The sequence below is a fragment of the Schistocerca piceifrons genome, chromosome 4 (assembly GCF_021461385.2).
Source record: "Schistocerca piceifrons isolate TAMUIC-IGC-003096 chromosome 4, iqSchPice1.1, whole genome shotgun sequence".
Classification (NCBI taxonomy): domain Eukaryota; kingdom Metazoa; phylum Arthropoda; class Insecta; order Orthoptera; family Acrididae; genus Schistocerca; species Schistocerca piceifrons.
In genome coordinates this window covers 548,334,834-548,354,938 of record NC_060141.1, presented here as the reverse complement: position 1 = coordinate 548,354,938, position 20,105 = coordinate 548,334,834, and positions in this window count along the sequence as shown.

The window sequence follows — 20,105 nt, the reverse complement described above, 5'->3', positions numbered from 1 at the left end:
CCACATTCTGCCTGTAGGTGGGCTCTTTATGCAGGAACGACAGGCGGGGTGACCTTTCCGACATGGAGGGCCGCCGCCTGCCAGCGCTCCGGCCTGCTACTATTGCCTCCAGCGCCTGGGCGCGGCGCCTTTCTTCCTTATTGCCTTTGTCGCGTCCGCTGCGCTGAAAGCATTCCATCAGGCGAGCGGCTGTCTCGCTTAACGGTTGAACAGGCAGATGGCCGGCAGGTGAATGCGCTCCCTTCCCCCACCCATCGCTCTTCCTTTCCTTTCCGTTTCTCTTTTCTCCCGTCGCTTTTCACCAGTTTTTCCTACATAGCACTGTTGTCATAATGTAGCGATCGACAAATTGATAATATGGATAATATACAAATAAATTTAATTTTCTCCAGATGAAATCATTCGAGTTATTTGGCAGCATAATTTATCCGCATTCAATACTTTCTGCCTGATATTTCCTCAATAATCACTTGAAATCGTAGAAAATTTCAAGAACTGGCTATCGAATGATCTAAAATTGCAGAGCCTTCGATACAGCGACTCTGGCGTTAACCACCGACACAAACAGCAGCAGAACTCACAACACCGACACAAATCAAGAAAATACTAGCCTGCAGAAACGGTAGATCCGCACCAGGACTAGACAAAATTTCGAACATACACCTAAAGAACCTCCCTAGGAAACCACTAGTCCTGCTAACACGTATCATTAATAGCTGCATACTGCTACAAAAATTCCCTGCGGCCTGGAAGGCAGCAAAAGTTATTACAATCCCAAAGGCAGGGAAAGACCCAAAACTACCGGCAAACCATCGCCCAATCAGTCTACTCTCCACAATGGGGAAAACGCGTGAAAGAGTAGTTTTGGACAGGATCAACAAATGTCTCATAGACGATGAAACCATTAGACCGGAACAATTCGGGTTCCAGAAAAAGTTCTCTGCAGAGCTACAAGTCCTTCGGCTGACAGAACACATTACACACAACTTCGTCTGCAGCTCGTGGTCGTGCGGTAGCGTTCTCGCTTCCCACGCCCGGGTTCCCGGGTTCGATTCTCGGCGGGGCCAGGGATTTTCTCTACCTCGTGATGACTAGGTGTTGTGTGATGTCCTTAGGTTAGTTAGGTTTAAGTAGTTCTAAGTTATAGGGGACTGATGACCATAGATGTTAAGTCCCATAGTGCTCAGAGCCATTTGAACCATTTTGAACACACAGCTTCAACTGCACAAATTCAACAGCAGCAGTTTTCCTCGGGTGGGAAAAGGCTTACGACAAGGTTTGGCACGACAACCTGGTTCCTTGTTGAAGCAGATGGAAAACGCTCCTCAAAAAAGCCCCTGGGGCCGGCATCCCCCAGGGGTCAGTACTATCACCCACACTTTTTAACATTTACGCAAACGACATCCCCCTGTCGGCGCATGCCAGGATAGCCCAATTTGCGGACGACACAGCCTTCTACACGAGTGGCAGGCACCACCACTCAAACATAGCACGCCTCCAAAGGCAGCTAGACATGGTAGAAGACTGGTGTAGGGGAAACAAAATGATACTAAACGCAGGTAAAACTACAGCTGTCTACTTCACAAGAAAGCGCCCGGTACTCAGAAACCAGCTGTCTCTAAACGCCCAGGAACTACCGTGGAGAGACTCCGTGAAATACCTGGGCGTAACATTAGAACATTAGGTAAGAAAATGCTCTTCCACCTCCACATCGAGGAAAAGAGGTAGAGAGGTATAAACCTCGATTATGCCCTCCTGCCCTTCTTCCTCAGCAGGGACATGTGGATGGAAACCAAATGAACACTCTACAAAACAACAGTCCTCCCAGCACTAACGTACGGGTGTTCTGCGTGGGGAATCACTTGCCATACCAACCACAAAAAACTGCAAAGAGTGCAAAACAAGGTCTTAAGGTGTATTCTGGACGCCCCACCATGGACACCCATACGCGAGCTCCACGAAACAATGGAAATTGATACCATCCATGACACAGTGAAAAGACAAGTGACTACACTATACAACAAATTAGAAATACTAAGAGACAGTTGTAGACAACTGAGGGACACAGGTACTGTGATACCCAGGACACGGCACAGGCAGGCATTCAAGAACCTGTAGAATAAGTAACCAGTAGTGAATAGGTAAATATTTAGCATGTTTTTGTTTTGTTTTGTCTGTTTCGCGTTCCTTTTTTGTATAATATGTTTTTTGTTTAGTTAGTAAGACCTGTCACCACCACAACAGCCAATTTCTTGGGAAACTAGTTGAACCACAATCCAAGGTACCACTCTTGTTAATTAAAGCAGGCACCACCACAGAAGCCAAAGGTACAAAATCCTTCAGTCACAAACAGAAGGTACCATGTACACCACATGTAATTAGTAGTTTAAGTACCTAAATTAACCCAAAGATGTAGTGAATAAGTCAAATCCCCCCCCCCCCCCACTTTGTCGGCTGTGCGACCACCCATAGCAACATAGATTTACCTAGAGAGAGATTAACCAGAGCTAGACTAGCAAGTAAAGAGTTAAAGTGTAGACGCAGACCAACTGCGGGCCTACGCACTCACGAAGCCTGTCCTCAGCGGGCAAGCGGCGGGGAACACCGTATCCCACCCAGGTGGGGACGACCAACACCTTGCCACAACGAGCACAGCGGCCGCCACGGAACGACGACAACACTTGCCGAGCTGCCAACTGGTGCAACTACACAAAAGAAAGCAGTGGGTAGCAGCACCCGCTGCACAGAACCCAACAACCCTGAAACCGCGCCCCATAAATCGAGGATGGTCGGGGGCCGCAAGGCCTTGTTCCGACCATGCCCTCCAAAGCCCACGATTTGCTTTGTACACAAAAGAAATCGCAGAGAAAAACAACCAAAAACTACACACAAATACACGTAGATTCGGCGAAGCCGAAGGCACTGTAAAGCACCATGTCACACACACACACACACACACACACACACACACACACACACACAAACAAACACTGAAAGTAGTCCCAGTTATTCTCGGCACACTGGGAACAGTGTCAAAAGATAGTAGTGACACTAATAAAATATCTATCTGCCAGTCACAAAGCGCCCCTTTACTGGTATATACACGACTTATCCACCGATACATTGCGCTTTCCAAGGTGCCTGGGAACTGTCCGACCCACGATAAAAATGAAATCTCTGAGCCGAAATTTATCTCTGGAACAGTTAGTGTGTCGGCTCTTTCTCGTGGCCACGCTTTGCCGAGGTGCGATTGGTCGCGATCGCTTATCTAGGCGCGCCCGGAACGATTTAATGAAGAGTGGGGGCAGCAGCGAGACGCGCTGGAAGTTACGCTGGTTACCGAGAGAGGGCGGCGACCCTGTGGGTCGTCGTCGTGGCAGTACTGGTCGTGCAGCCCGCCCGATTGGCCGTGCGGTCTAACGCACGGCTTTCTGGGTGGGAAGGAGCGCCTGGTCCCCGGCACGAATCCGCCTGGCGGGTTTGTGTCGAGGTCCGGTGAACCGGACAGTCTGTGGATGGTTTTTAGGCGGTTTTCCATCTGCCTCGGCGAATGCGGGCTGGTTCCCCTTATTCCGCCTCAGTTACACTATGTCGGCGATTGCTGCACAAACAAGTTCTCCACGTACGCGTACACCATCATTACTCTACCACGCAAACATAGGGGCTACACTCGTTTGGTGTGAGACGTTCCCTGGGGGGTCCACCGGGGGCCGAACCGCACGATAACCCTGGGTTCGGTGTGGGGCGGTGGAGGGGTGAAGTGGACTGCCGTAGTTGCCGTGGGGTTGGGGACCACTGCGGCTGCGGCAGGGACGGAGCCTCTCCGCCGTTTCTAGGTCCCCGGTTAAAATACAATACATAAAATACTGGTCGTGCCTCTATCGATGGTGGACCGTGCGAGCCCGGAGTTTGTTTTGGCCGAGTACGGAAGCAACGCTCGTGAGTGGACGTCCGCAGATCGTGGTCTAGCGGCTAGCGTGGCTGCCTCTGGATCACGGGGGCCCGGGTTCGATTCTCGGCCGGGTTAGGGGATTTTCTCTGCCCGGAGACAGGGTGTCTGTGCTGTTCTCATCATTTCATCATCATCACCATTCATAACAGTGGTTAGATTGGAATGTGAAAAAAATGGACTGTATGAAAATTGGGACTTCGTACGGACGCTGATGACCGCGCAATTAAACGCCCCTCAAACCAAACATCATCATCACCGTGAGTGAACGACGTGGTGTGAGACTTCACGGTAATAGCGGAACTGGGGCCTTACAGTGCAGCCTTGCAGAAGCCCGTTACAACAGTCTGCATCCTATCACCATGCCAAGACTTCTGTCTGCCGCTGCCACCTTCAGCTGTGTTAATTCTGGTGGTTAAGCTGATTTTCTGCCCAGGATCGTTCTTGTACGATTAACTGTTGTGTGAGCTTTACGATTTTCGCGTTGAGCTGTGCTACCGCAAATGTGCTGCGCGTTTGTGTGTGGGAGTTCCTCGCCCTTTTAATGAAATTGAATTTAAAAAAAATAGTAAATAGTTACCTTTTTTTAAATTGTTTTTTGTTATTTTATCTTTTGTTTTGTTTTAGTACGTACGAACTTTGTTGTAGAACCCCTTATTTACGTGTGGCAATAAAAATTCATTTAGACAGAATTAAGTACATTTTAAATTACGTGAACTTAGTCAACCCTCTCATGCTGATAAATTCATATTAACTGATTAAGAATATTTAGTTGAGAATTATATCTTTTACATAATTCGGCCTTGGCACACATTTTCTAAATGCAGTGGGTTTTTTTTTTTTAATATTTACTGAATTCTTTCCCGGCGTTAGCTATGGAACACAAGACTGTCTCTATTAGCAGAAAATGGTTAAATATTGCCAAGCCGACGTTTAATTATCATTGATAAAACACACTTCACTATACATTTAAGTTATTTGAAAGAACCTACAAATTGTTAAATTTCAACGTTAACTATCCGCCTATGAATGCACAAATGTGAAAATAGTAATAAATTCCGTTAGTCTCAGGATCTCTGTAAAAGAAAAACATTTACTTAATTCACTGCTAATTTTTATCTGCTCCCGATTTACGGGTTTGGTTAAATTTTTCTTAGCGGAACAATTTTTTAAATGTGCCGCCGCTGCAAATCGTTCGGTCGCGGCACAGCCCAGCAACACCGCTAAAAATGCTGAAAATTCTTTAAAGAAATATTATAGATGACATGGGCAAGCTAATTTACATTAGTAATACACACTTGTGATAAATTATAATGTATTTAGACCACAACAATAATTCAACTTACATTAGTTTGTAATTTCTCCTCTAATGGCGGCTAAATCTAGATACAGACAAATGAAGTCTACCCATTCATAAAATGCTACGTCACAGGTTCCTCTCTCTCTCAGCTCTCGAGGAAGAAGACAAAGAATGCACACTATGTATTCCTATTTATATCACTATCAACCGTTAACGTCTCTTTGCAATCTGCGGCTGTATTTTACATTTTTGTTATCGCAGATATTGACACATTTAGTAATTACATTATGAGTATAGAATATTACAATCATAAATACATCGAGAATATTACTACAGAAAATATTACAATAATAACGAATGTCGTTTACACAAAATTAAATAATATTTTTGTTAAATAATTACAGTATGTACAAATTGTTTCATAGCGGCGTATATAGTACAATTAAATTTTAGTTTATTAATAGTGTGTGTGTGTGCTGCCAGGGAACGTTACACCCTGTAACTGCCGCTGTGCTGACAAGTACTACCTGTGTCTGTTGTGTAATTTACTGGATGTAACTTACGAAAGCTGTGTAAATCCTTCAAACTGTATAGAGATTGGGTCCAGGAAATTTTACTGCAGTAATATCTGTTTATTGAGAGCCCTGGCAAGTTCCACAAGCGCGACTGTGATAAGGTCTGTTATATTATTTGAAGTATGTTGTATTGATTAGCAGTGTGCATTGTCTTAATTGTGAGTCAACCAAATTACTGTTAAAGACTGCTCTTGCAGTACTTGGTTACGTATTGATTACCTCTGCTCAACTGCGCAAGCAAGCAGCTCAGATTAAGCAATGCCATTTTAGTTGAAGTTCTAAAAGTGTAATTTTATCTTAACCCTATAATGAACCTTGCTTTTACTGCTTTGCGCACTGCTAGAGTATTTCAGTAAACTTCCTACTTAAACAATTTGATGAGTAAAGTTGCAATGAAAATGTCTTGCATGCTTTAAAGTATTTCAGTTTGATTTGAGAACTTCGGGCGTAATGGGTGTTTGCGAAGGTGTACCTTAATATCTGATTTACATCTTGCGTGCAGAAGGTTGGTTGGCTTCACGGTTGATGTAAAACGGACCATGTTCTGTTTGTTTTATGTGTTAAAGAAGACACTTGTTTTCTAAGCCGGCTGGGCTGTGCCTCACGCATTGCCGCGTGACCAGTACAACAGTTTGAGCAGTACCGTAATTGATGGACGTACTCCACCTCTATAAATTTTTTTCTGATTTTTAAAACTGTAGCTAGTATATCATGTTTATGTGATTTTCAACTATTTAAAGAATTTCAACCCCTTTCGGAGCCGCCAGGCTTGTTGGTCTTCTGTCTAAACTACTTGCACAGCCCAAGTAGAATATCTGTAAAGTCTTTTCTTAAAACTTTTTGGTTTTTTTAAAAAAGAAAGAAAAATCAAAACTGTATTTTTGCAACGAAGTTTTGTCACAATCTGAAGCATAAGATCAAAGTTTTAAAAAAAATTCTTATTAAAGGAAATCACTGCCAGTTGTCTTGAATTAAAGTATATATTCTTCAACGTTACGCTTATTGCTTTGCAAGATTGTGCTCAATTTTTGGCTTTATTTATTATTTGAACAATTAGTAAGCTGTGATATCATTGTGGCTCTGTGCTGTTAACGGTGCTGGTTGTTTCGATGCCTGCTAAATACAGTTTGTTGTTGGGAATCCTCGATGGACTTGGTCCTTTCACTCCCCGCAGCCTTGAGACCTGCTATCAACATATCAATCTCAGCAACACAACCTCCAAAGTAAATTTCGTGCGTAAGGTTTCAGAACTACTTCTGATTAAGACCTGTGTCGGTAGGGCGATGATCCGTATTCTACCCTCTTGAATCTAGTTTTGGACAAAGTCATCCGACAGCGCGAAAAAGAATAAAAACCAAAACTACTGGAAACCCACACGACTTGGAAAATTTAAAAATGACATCCCAATTTCTTGCCTAGCTTTCGCAGATGACCTGGCAATGCTAGCAGGCGATGAGGCGACAATTAATCGGAGAGAGACTGTCAGGGAATGTGCAGGAAGTGTTGGCCTCCTAATATCCTTCCAAAAGACCTAGTATGTCTGCTCGAAACATCTGACTCAGAAACTTACAAAATATGCACTAATCGAGATTTCCATACTTCTAGTATTTAGAGGAAATCCTAGAACCATCAGGAGGAGAGAAAATGGCACGGAAAATTCGGTTGCAAAACTTTTTGAGAGCTTACGATAAAGCGAACATCCACACCAAAAAACTACGTCCATCCACACGAAAATCAAGCACTTTAACACAGTCATCAAGCCTGAATTCTTGTACCTTAACGAAACGCTTACACTCCACAGGATGGTTATCTGGAAAAATCCTTAAAGAAGAACGCACAATTCTAAGAAAGGTACTCAGCTGCTAAAGAACAGAATACCGAAAAACTAACGAATCTCGCGGCAGAAATCAGAAAAATAAGACTGAAATTCTATGGGCATATTCACAGACTCCCAGCAACAAGAATCATTCATAAAATTGCGAGGTACCTACAACAACTTTGAACCATACCTTGTATCCGGCAGGTCAGAAATGATTTAGGTGAAACTCATATGAATCTATAATTTTCAACTGAAACATACACAGACAAAAAATTTGGAAATGAGAAGTGCTGGCAGAGAGTGAAATCACCACCAGCCTAGGGACCAAGTGGACTGAAGAAAGAAAAAGAACCCATAGAGAAAAATTAGGGCTAATTGGAATTTCCGAAGACTGAAACGTAATAGCTTTGCAGGATCCAATACGGTACAGTTGCACATAATGATAATATAATAACGAGCTAAAGAATACCAGAGAAGGAGCATAGATTGAGGCTCCAACGCAAATCTCGAAGATCAAGCGTTAGTTGGCTGAAAGCAATGGATCTTCGTACATCCATATTTAAATTGGATGATGGTGGGACATCAGCTGGTATAATTTTCATTAAAAATGAAACTCCTCCAGCTGTACTGAAGACCTCATAATTATTTGGCTACCAGTTTCGACGTCGCGTCAACGCCATCTTCAGGCCCGTACCCTTTGATGATATCAGAGTTCGCGGTGAGACCAATACGTGCTCCACATGGGCAGTAAATAGTGTGAAGTTTAAACCAATGGGTCAAAGATCTTGCACTTCCTCGTCCTACTGAAACCGATGCCTACGAGTGTCTTTCTTCAGATCAAAGATGTGAAAACCACATGCTGAAACTTCCGGTGCTGTTGCAGTGTTCCTCAACACTCGGCCGACTGGCAATCTGGGGGCGAGCGTTATCGTGCAACACGATGATTTCGTCCGACAGTACTCCTGTGCATTTTGACTTCACGCCGCGTTACAGTTTCTGCAAAGTGTCTTCATAGCGCTGCGCCGTCATTATGGTTCCACGCTCGAGGAACTCGGCGAGCCGGCCGAAGTGGCTAGCCGGCACGGTAGCTCAGCGTGTTCGGTCAGAGGGTTACGCGCCCTCTGTAATAAAAAAAACTGAGTCAATCGATCAACAACGAACATAAATGGATGTCTTACGGCGTCCGCCCCGAGCAGACACAACGAACAAAACCGAACAAAATGAGATTAAAAAAAAAAAAAAAAAAGAAAAGTGGCCGTGCGGTTAAAGGCGCTGCAGTCTGGAACCGCAAGACCGCTACGGTCGCAGGTTCGAATCCTGCCTCGGGCATGGCTGTTTGTGATGTCCTTAGGTTAGTTAGGTTTAAGTAGTTCTAAGTTCTAGGGGACTAATGACCTTAGCAGTTGAGTCCCATAGTGCTCAGAGCCATTTGATTTTTTTTTAACTTGACGAGCATTTGGCGCCTGAAGTCGACGAAGGAGGTCATCAAGACGTTATCGGAAATTGTGTGAACAGCTTGGGACTTCTTTGGCGGGGGAGATGTGTGATCTTTCCACTGTTGGTTTTTCCTTTTGCTTTAGAGCTGTCGAAATGCTGTCGGACAGAATCATGCTGTTGCACCATAACGCCCGCCTCCACACTCCACAAAAGCTACGCTTCGTCATTTTGGTTCGGAGACGCTGCAGCATCCTTTGTACAGCCGGTGCGGTTTTTCACGTCTTTGGTGACCTGAAGAAAGACATCTTGGACGTGGCTTTCAGTCGGACGAGGAAGTGCAAGAGTGGATGCGGTTGTGGATCCGTCAGAGGCCGACCGCATTCTACAAAACAAAATATGGTTCAAATGGCTCTGAGCACTATGGGACTTAACATCTGAGGTCATCAGTCCCCTAGAACTTAGAACTACTTAAACATAACTAACCTAAGAACATCACACACATCCATACCCGAGGCGGGATTCGAACCTGCGACCGTAGCGGTCGCGCGGATCCAGACTGAAGCGCCTAGAACCGCTCGGCCACATCGGCAGGCTCTACCAAACAGAAATTGATAGTCTCGTCTCCCAGTGGGACCAATGTCTTAACGCGTGTCTCGTGGCAGGTGTTCAATTTTCATTTGTCCGCCACTAATATTTATCATATTTCGAACAGTAATGCACAAGATTATAATTTAATTAGTACTATTTTTTGTGTTTCCACACCCACTCCTGTGTATGATCCTTTAGCAGAAAGCGAATTTTCGTCTGTGACGTGGACAGGCTGTTCGGAACCGCTAGATTCCAGCTTACGCATTGTTAAATTTCTACCACATTAATTTCTAAAATAATTATTGGAATTTTCTATTAATGACAAGCAACCCCGAGCGTACATTTCGGCTTCAACTACATGGAAATTATAGCCTGTTTTACTGACAAGCAGTAGCAATAACCATTTATTTACAAATATATCGCACCACCCAGCTACCGATCATTATGCTGTATATGGATGAAGCAGTTTGAGGCTACTGTTCTGCTTTTCCTGCACTTGTTCATGCCAATTTCGTTATCTCAAAACCCACATTTCATTCTCTGCAATATTTACAATTTGTCGCGGCCTAATTCCTCTCGCCTACGATCAGAAAACAATTGCATTAATATAATACTGCAGGTATTCATGCAAGCTTCAAAGTGTCTGACACTATTCCAGAACGCCGCAATATGTTATTTGAACTTAGGATACAAGAACCGAGGGAGTTAGGTATACGTAGATTTGAATTTTATAGGTGCGTGGAACATGTAAGAGACAATACCTCTTCTCCGTTTTAAATTCGCCTCTCCCTGCATAGGCGAACACCACTAATAGAGCTATTAGAATGATAGCTGCACAATTAATTTCAAATTTGCTTTTTATAATCTGCACATACTAAAAACTCCTTCACTACTTCTGCATCTCTTTGGCATTTCATACAGATTTTTGGCGTAGCTGAGCGCAATTCTTCTGTCTCCCGTTTTATTCGCTTTAATTTCGGGCATTCTCGGGGCAAAGCAGCTTAACATAATTCCTCTCTATCTCCTTTTGTTCCCTGCGTCTGGTTATTCCGTGGAGATTTATCGTTTAACCAAATACCGGAGGATTTCGGAGAGAATTCTGCTTTTAATGCGTAAAGCATAAGAAGCCAAATGAGCTACACTTTTTATGAACAATTATCTGCTAACAAAGTTTCCGTTTAAAAATAGAGAATGCATCTCCAACGTTAAAATATACGAGTTATGCTACGATGGCAACTGGCAATAGTAAATACACGAGTAAATCAGGCCAGTACTTCTTTTCTTTAAAAAATAAAAATGAAAGTCTAATATTAGAAGATAGCGACAAAGAATTTGTAGAAATTTTTGGTCGAAGCAGAATTATCACGTTGTCCATGGTTTTTCTCTTACTTTATAAAAAAAAGCCACTACAGACCCGCGCATGCTTAACTAACTCGGTGAACAAGGCCATGACAGGAGGCAGAATAATGCAGCATAGACGGCAGACGAGTAATGGCAAAACAGTAGGAGCGTATTGCGAACAGTCTCCGCAGTTTAGTTGCATGAACCTAGCGTTTCACCCTGATGGTTCGTTTATGAAAAACCATATTGTGTGTTTCCTGCACATTCGATGAGCAACATCACATTTCTGAAATGCGAGATGATCTAGTTTTCTCGTTTATGCAGAAATTACTGGAGTCTGTTTGACAATAACGGTAGTTTTCACGAAATATCTGGCAATTTTCCGGAGGTATCATCATGTTTCCCGCAAGCACACTCACTTCCTTCACCGCGTTGTAGTGGCACCTGCTTGACATTACTCCAGTTTCTCAGAACAGTTCAACGGGATTGTTCCACACCTCATATAAACTAGAGTCCCAGCAGTCTACTGTATGCCACATCATGTTGCAACAACTCCCGCCTTCCTTTCATCTCCACACATCTTATCGCAGGGCAGCTTCGATCATCTCTTTCTCCCAATCTATGTACGAGTAGTAGACCGAGCGAGGTGGCGCAGTGGTTAGCACACTGGACTCGCATTCGGGAGGACGACGGTTCAATCCCGTCTCCGTGATTTCCCTAAATCGTTTCAGGCAAATGCCGGGATGGTTCCTTTGAAAGGGCACGGCCGATTTCCTTCCCAATCCTTCCCTAACCCGAGCTTGCGCTCCGTCTCTAATGACCTAGTTGTCGACGGGACGTTAAACACTAACCACCACCACCACGAGTAGTAATCCGTGAGGCCTACTCAGCCCTTCAGGAGTAACCTATTCCTCCTGTCCCGTTAAACATGAGGGTTCAAATTCATCATCGCCCTGCTTTATTGAAAGCCCCTGCTCGCCTAATCCCACATCCCAAGTACTACTTCCTTCTTCATTCGCATCTCGCAACATCTCCAAACCTTCCTCATCCTAACTCCAAACCCACTTGTCTTTATTATTGTTCCTTTCTCTTGTCAGTGCTACCGATACTACCGGTAATCCTAGCATTTACTACGTCATTTATGTAGTGTACCAAACTACGTCATCGCGGTTTTGGTAGAGCGCAACTCTATCCGCTCCGTATTGTTACATCGAATTAGATCGCGCCTGCATAGAGGCATCCCAAAGCGAGTTGCTGTCGCGCGTTCCCGGGTAATTTGTGTCAACGACTTCATTGGAATGCACGCACGTATTGACGTTCGCTGTGCCACAAACAGTGCCCATATTGAGCACCTGTACTGTAAGGTAAAAATTTGAAAGATGCTGTATCCAATGATATGTAACTACTTTCTCTATATCTTATAGTTTTCGCGCAGTCATCGTCTGCGACCATGGAGGCACTAGTGAGTAATCCTGTATAAATCACTGTTGGTCCAGTCAGGTATAGAGCAGTACTCGGCAATGGTGCGCAAAACTTAAGAAAAAAAATACGAGTGTAAGTCAAATGAAAACCTTAAATTTGTAATAACAAATCGAAATTTTGCGCCGTTATCCTGTAAGATGGTAAGGGTGCTACAAACAGCGTGCAGAATGGCCTGTAGTTGGCAGCATAGTGCAGTTGTACACATACCGCCGCAGTATCAGTATAAAAATGGCCGCCCCACTTGCGACTTGCGCCAGGGAAGAACAGCGTTCTGTTAATCAGTTTTTGCGTAGTGAAGGTGTGAAACCTATTGAAATTCAACGACGAATGAAGGTTCAGTACGGTGATGCATGTTTGTCACAGCAGCAAGTCTACGAATGGAGTAGGAAGTTCGCAAATGGTGTGACTTCAGTGGAAGATGCTCCTCGTCCAGGTCAGGCACAACGAGTTGTGACTCGACAGAACATTGCAGCAGTTGAAGCCATAGTGAAGGAAAACTGCCGAGTGACACTGAATGACGTTGCAGCATGTTTACAGATTAGTCATGGGTCAGCACACCACATAGTGCATGATGTGCTCCACTTTCACAAAGTGTCTGCAAGATTGGTACCACGGCAGCTGACTCCTGAAATGAGAGAACGATGTGTTGATGCTTGTGAAGAACTTCGGCGCTTTGAACGATAAGGTGTTGGCTTCCTTGCAAGAATCGTTACTGGGGACGAAACCTGGGTTCACTCCCACCAACCGGAAACGAAGAGAGCGAGGAAGGGCGCCATTCCTCATCACCAAAACCAAAGAAGTTTCGAACAGAACCATCAGCAGGGAAGGTTATGCGGATTCTCTTTTGGGGCGAAAAAGGCGTCATTTCGGAGCATTACATGCCTATCGGGACCACTGTCACCAGTGCATCATTCACAGGTCTCCCAAAAAATCATCTGCGGCCTGCAATCAAATCAAAGTGACGTGGATTGCTGTCAACAGGTGTCCTTTTGCAACATGACAATGCAAGACCCCCACACTGCCCATGCAACAGTTGCAACAATCACAGACCTGCATTTTGAGTGTCATCCTCATCCACCATACTCATCAGACCTTGTCCCAAGTGATTTCCATATGTCTAGACCACTGAAAGACGCAATGGGAGGAAAGAAGTTCCGTTCTGATGAAGAGGTACGCCACGCGGTGCATGAGTGGTTGCGCGGACTACCAAAAGAATTTTTTTCTAAAGGAATTGATGCACTTTGTAAGCGCTGGAGGACTTATATTGAGCGTGGGGGAGATTATGTTGAAAATTGATACTGCTTTGTACCACTTCTGCACAATAAATAATATTTTTTAAAAACATTTAAGGTTTTCATTTGACTCACCCTCGTAACTTTAGTACAATGTGGTACTGCCAAATGAAATAGCTCGAGGAAACGTGAACTATAGATAGAAAGAAATCCTACAGTATTGTACAGCAGGTGATGGAAACAAACCCAAAATGAGACGAACAGAAATGAAACTGTTATTCAAAAGCAGTAATTACTTGAGTCACCGCGATTTATGGTGGTCCCTGATCATCAAGGACAGCAAAGCATTCTGTGCAACATGCTCCTAGTCTGACCACAAGGTTGGTGAACATTTCTTGTGGTGGAGCATCCTGTTCCTCTACCAGCGCGGCTGACAGCTACCGGGTGACAGTTAGTGGATATGGACGTGCTGCGCTACGTCTCCAGAGCACGCCTCACGTGCTTTATGAGATTTAAGTCTGCCAGGCAAGCGGCCCATACACCACGCACAGAGTGGCGAGGGCATATTGATCTCCAAACACTCACTGTTCATCGTTATTGTAACACTGTCCTCCTTACCCATGCGCGTCTTTTCAAGGTTGCATTCGACCTTGACTTCATTTTTATGAGTGACAATGTGCGATCGCACTGAACGGCTTGGGTAGAGCTCTCTTGGAACGAGAGGATTTTCGGCGAATGGACTGGCCTGGCCATTCTCTCCGAATTAAATACTAGCGAGCACGTGTGCGATGCCGTGGGGGGATGTATTGCAGAACGTCCACATGCACCAATGACCGTCCAGCAATTGTAAAGCGCCTTTGCTAAATAATGGAACGCCCTATCGCAAGAACTCTTCAGCAACCTTGAGGCCAGCATGGGAATACGCTGCTGTCTGCGGTGATCACATACCCTTTTAAGAAATATGTTCCATCTTTTGTAATGTTCAGGGAACCACCATAGACTGTAGTGACTTCAGTGTAATTACTACCTTTGAGTAAAAGTGTCGTTTCTGTCCGATCCATTGGGTATTCCTTTCAGTTACATTCTTCACTATACTGTAGTAGTTCTTTCTATCTATGGCCCAAGTTTCATCGAACTATGTTATTTGGTAGTGGCACATAATCCGAAGTTTACTTTCGTCCTTAAGGGAACAGGGCGACGTCGAAAAAACTCGTTTCTTTTTTTTTCTTTTCTTTTTTTTTTTTTTTTTTTAATTACGGAAACGTTTGAAGCCGACAGTGGGCTACACGCCTCGGCGTTAGAGAACTGATTGCCACAAGGCGTTATCGATGCCATCGTCCCTGTTTTCAATAGTAAACCTCATTTGCTGGAGCTTTGTTTGGGCTGATTTACTCAAAATATGAACGAAAGTTTCAATAGTCTTATTTGGAGACACGCTCCAAAAATAACAACCAGCCAATGCCAAACTGTCAACATTGCTTCAAATTTGGCAATATGTGTATTCAGTGTAGGCCATATTGCATTAAGGCACGCGACAAATGCTCTTAAAATCAAAATCGGCAACGAAATCTTCCGATTCTATGAAGGGGTGATGCGCTCACCGACGAAAAGGGCTTTGAGGACGAAAATTAGAACTTATCAGGTCAAAGAATCAGAAAGCGGCCATCCACTAGCCGGGGCGATAGTTATTATGGACCATGCATCGATGATGTCACTTAAGTAAATACTTGTAAATACTTGTCAAACTTTAAACACGTTTGTCTCAAAACCATGTTTATCGGTGTGCTTGTCGTCTACCACTATAATTTTCTTCCGATTTTAATGATTTATGGTCTCCCTTGAAGAAAATTGATTTCTCTTCAGTTCATCATGGCCGATTTTTTTATGTTGTTATGTGGTATATTTTTCGGCCAAAAAAGAGGGGTCAAGAAACTTATTTTTTTCAGATATGAGCCGTGTTAAAATTTTGCTGCTTTGAAGAGTGCGCCGGAGCGCGTAGTGTGAAGCAGTCGCCCTCCGTTTCTGGCGGTGGCGCCGCTGTGGTAATCGCAGCTTTGGTGTCTCCCTCTGGTGGGAAAGCGGAAAGGTAGCCTGTTCACGTGCATTTAAGGGGCGCGATTAGCTCGTTAGGCGGCGAGTCTGGTCAGTTGGTCAACCGGGCCAGTGCGGGGCCGTCAGTGTCTGTCTGTCTTCCGGAGTGCTAGTGTGTGTTAGGCCGCCAGTCTGTTAGAGTTTGTTCAGGCAATGGTCGTTGGCGGTTGGATCGATCGGTTGGTCGGTCGCGCACTGAGACATAAGATGACTCGTCCGCCTTGAGCGTCGCCGCATGTGAGGTCGCCACGTCAGACCAGTGGGCCGCGCCGTATAGCGAGGGGTAGTGGCTTCGCGGCCGACACGAGAGCAACAGGAGCCAACCCACGACATCACTCTGGCCGGTGCGAGCTGCGACGCCGTGAGACGGGAGATCGGCGCGCCTTCCTGCCTCCGTCGAAGCCGCTGGCAGCGGACGGTTTGGAAGAGTGTTTTGGGGGTGCTGGGCCAGGTCTTCGCCAGACATCGCAGATTATTAGAAGTTAAGTGATACGTGATATGTTGTTTCATTTACTTATTAAATTCTACTTGTTTCTTGGTCAGTCTCTCGTCCCCAGCTTGCTCGTCTGTCTCCCGTCCGCATTTGTTAGGTAGTTAGTGTCTGTCTGTCTGTGTGTCGGTCTGCCATACGTTAATAGCTGCCTCTGTCATGTTTATCGGATTCGGTGGTAACGAATTTATTGCTTGAAGTGTAACGGCCGAATTCCTGAAATATGTTTTTATCTTGCGTATCATCTTGAGAAGCGTTATATGTGTAATGTAGAGCATGTTTGTATATTTCACGTGAGACTGCATTTCATGGTTTTTTTTATTTAAATGGTCATTTTAGTATATCAAGTTGCCACCCTTCCGTCGAAAGAGGTTTTTTTTATTTTTAAATCATGTTGCATCTTCGGTGGCAAATTAATTTTTTTAATATTAGCGTTTTGTACCATTTCCATCCCTCCTACTGGGTGCATAGTTTATGTGATTGTGTGAGTTGTTAAAATTTTTAGTTTAAAGTAATCTGGTGTGTTGCAGATGTGCACCAGTGTAGTCTTTCAGAGGTTGTTGTGAGCGGCCGTGTCGAAAGGGAGCGGCAAGGTTCTCAGCCCGAAAGCTCATACTGTCAAAATTTGTTCTTTCTGCCTCTGAATAAATTGTAACTTGATATTTAGAGGGTGCCTTCTGATTATAATTTTAAATCTGTTTTAAAAAAGGGGGCTTTCAGGAATAAAATTTCCATTTGTTGAAAGAAATTTAATTTGTTTTCATCAGTTTGTAGCTTCCCCCTCACTTATTGACCTTAATGATAGTGAAAAGTTAAACCGCGTGCACCTAATGGAAATTTGGGAAAAGCAATCGGCACCGAAGTTAATTTGTCAGTAAAGAGGGAGGAAAGGGTTACATCTAAATGAAAGGAAAAATGCAAATGAAATTGGTGGAAATTAATTTTGAAAAGGGGTAAAGTTAATAAAGAAAGTAAATGTGCGGTCGTTACGTTAACAATTAATTGGCGTTAATTAGATATTTGAGATTTGGGGAAAATTACGGTCACCAGTCCCATGGACAACTACTATAATAACTGAAAATGAAAGATTAATGCTCATATATTTAGCACTAAAAGTGTGGCAACTGAAATTTTGCTGCACTCTGACTTAATTTAGCAAAAGAATTAATAAAACCGGAAAATTGAAAGTTAATTTAGTGACTGAAATTAATAGTGAACTTTGTTTCTGAAGCACCACGAAATTCAATAAAATAAGGTTAGTCTTGGGCTACCTCAACAATCATTTCAAAAGCTACTTGAATCTACGCAATTTAGAAATAAGAGATTTAACTCTGAACTTGAATTAAATGATTCTGAACAATTAACAATAGTAAAATTTAGTATGTACCAAGCTGGGCTGCAGTCACAGGTAAGCTAAAATATGGTAACAAAACTCGCACTCTTAATTTGTGCTTGTGGAATCTAAATATTGTAGCCAGCTATGAATACTTTAACCAAATTTTGAAATTAAAGCAGTGAAATGAAATGGAATGATATTACGTTAATGCTGGCGTTTGAATTTCAACGACACTCGGGTTCATTCCGGAAAAGGAAGGGGCCCTGCTTGGTAATGCAATTGGGACAACGAACAACAAAGGTTCATGCTACGTTGCTGTAATTTAGTGAGAAAAATTTAACAGTTTGAAAAGCTGAGGTCTGCCATACATTTCTAAAACTTTACGTGCTTTCAGTCTTCCTTGTTGGTTGATTGAAGGTTTGAAGTCGTCGATCGAGAAGGTGGCGACAGTCATTCATTGTCGGCCGTCGCTGTTGCTGAAGCTGGATGTTGGTGCGCCTTCTTCTCGACACGGTCACCAGGCGAAACGGGCTCTTGATGTGCACCAGCTAATGTTTCCCGTCCGCGACACCGTGCCAGAAACTATCATAGCAAGTCGAGCACAATTACATGCTGCCAAACTCCGAAAGCGCGACAACTCGCGGGAGCGTCACACAACACACCTGCTCCACCGCCCTACTCCAGCCAGACTCCCTCTGCCCGCGCTCCATGTGGCAGAGTTAACACTAACAAAGATCCTAAACACTTTGGTTCTCCACACGACCTATCGATTGAATCGTTCGATAGCTTAGTTTTCCCTAGGCCAGATCCAGCGTAAAATACAAATAATATTTACAAAACAAACCAATTATACATCGACATATATATGTGTGTGTGTGTGTGTGTGTAATTGGTTTGTTTTGTAAATATTGTTTGTATTTTACGCTGGGTCTGGCCTAGGGAAAACTATGCTATCGAACGATTACATCGATAGGTCGTGTGGAGAACCAAAGTGTTTAGGATCTTTGGTAGTGTTAACTCTGCCGCATATTTTATATATATATATATATATACATATATATATATATATATATATATATATATATATATATATATATATATATATTAAAACAATTACAATATATAAAGACATAGAAATGTCATATTTTCAGGTAACAAATAACGGAAAAGAATTTATAGTACAGTAGATGGAAATAGGAGGATATGCATGTCCCACGTTACAAGTTACCCACTGGCAACTACTTGCACGCTCACATAGTGTGATTAAATGTGTTAATGTTCTAGATGAATCTCTAGTAAATAAAGTAAATTCTTAAGAAAAGGTTTTGAAAGTAAATTCACGGTTCAAGATAATTTCGAGAACTACTTTTTTTTTCAAATCTTTAAGATGAACTAAAATTACAAAATTACACATTTAAGGATCAGAGTGATATGATAATTTCATGTTTCAGATAAGAACAACCGGAGTTACAATGTCAGCTGTCGAGGTACATCCTTTCAGAGCTGCCTCGGGAAAATCCTAATTACACGGGAAGATATTAATTTTTTCAATCCAAAAATACCAAAAGAAACTTCAATGTATGCCTTATTCATGGGAGCAAACCCCATCTGTCTACTACATTCCATTACACCGTTCCTCACAAGTGACTTCTAATCAAGCTGCGGGCCTACGGGGTATCTTCTCAGTTGTGCGACTGGATTCGTGATTTCCTGTCAGGAAGGTCGCAGTTCGTAGTAATAGACGGCAAATCATCGAGTAAAACTGCAGTGATATCAGGAGTTCCCCAGGGAAGCGTCCTGGGACCTCTGCTGCTCCGGATCTATATAAATGACCTGGGTGACAATCTGAGCAGTTCTCTTAAGTTGTTCGCAGATGATGCTGTAATTTACCGTATAGTAAGGTCATCCGTAGACCAGTATCAGTTGCAAAGCGATTTAGAAAAGAGTGCTGTATGGTGTGGCAGGTGGCAGTTGACGCTAAATAACAAAAAGTGTGAGGTGATCCACATGAGTTCCAAAAGAAATCCGTTGGAATTCGATTACTCGATAAATAGTACAATTCTCAAGGCTGTCAATTCAACTAAGTACATGCGTGTTAAAATTACGAAAAACTTCAGTTGGAAAGACCACATAGATAATACTGTGGGGAAGGCGAGCCAAAGGTTGCGTTTCATTGGCAGGACACTTAGAAGATGCAGTAAGTCCACTAAAGAGACAGCTTACACTGCACTCGTTCGTCCTCTGTTAGAACATCGCTGCGCGGTGTGCGATCCTTACCAGGTGGGATTGACGGAGGACATCGAAAGGGTGCAAAAAAGGGCAGCCCGTTTTGTATTATCATTTAATAGGGGAGAGAGTGTGGCAGATATGATACGCGAGTTGGGATGGAAGTCATTAAAGCAAAGACGTTTTCCGTCGCGGCGAGATCTATTTACGAAATTTCAGTCACCAACTTTCTCTTCCGA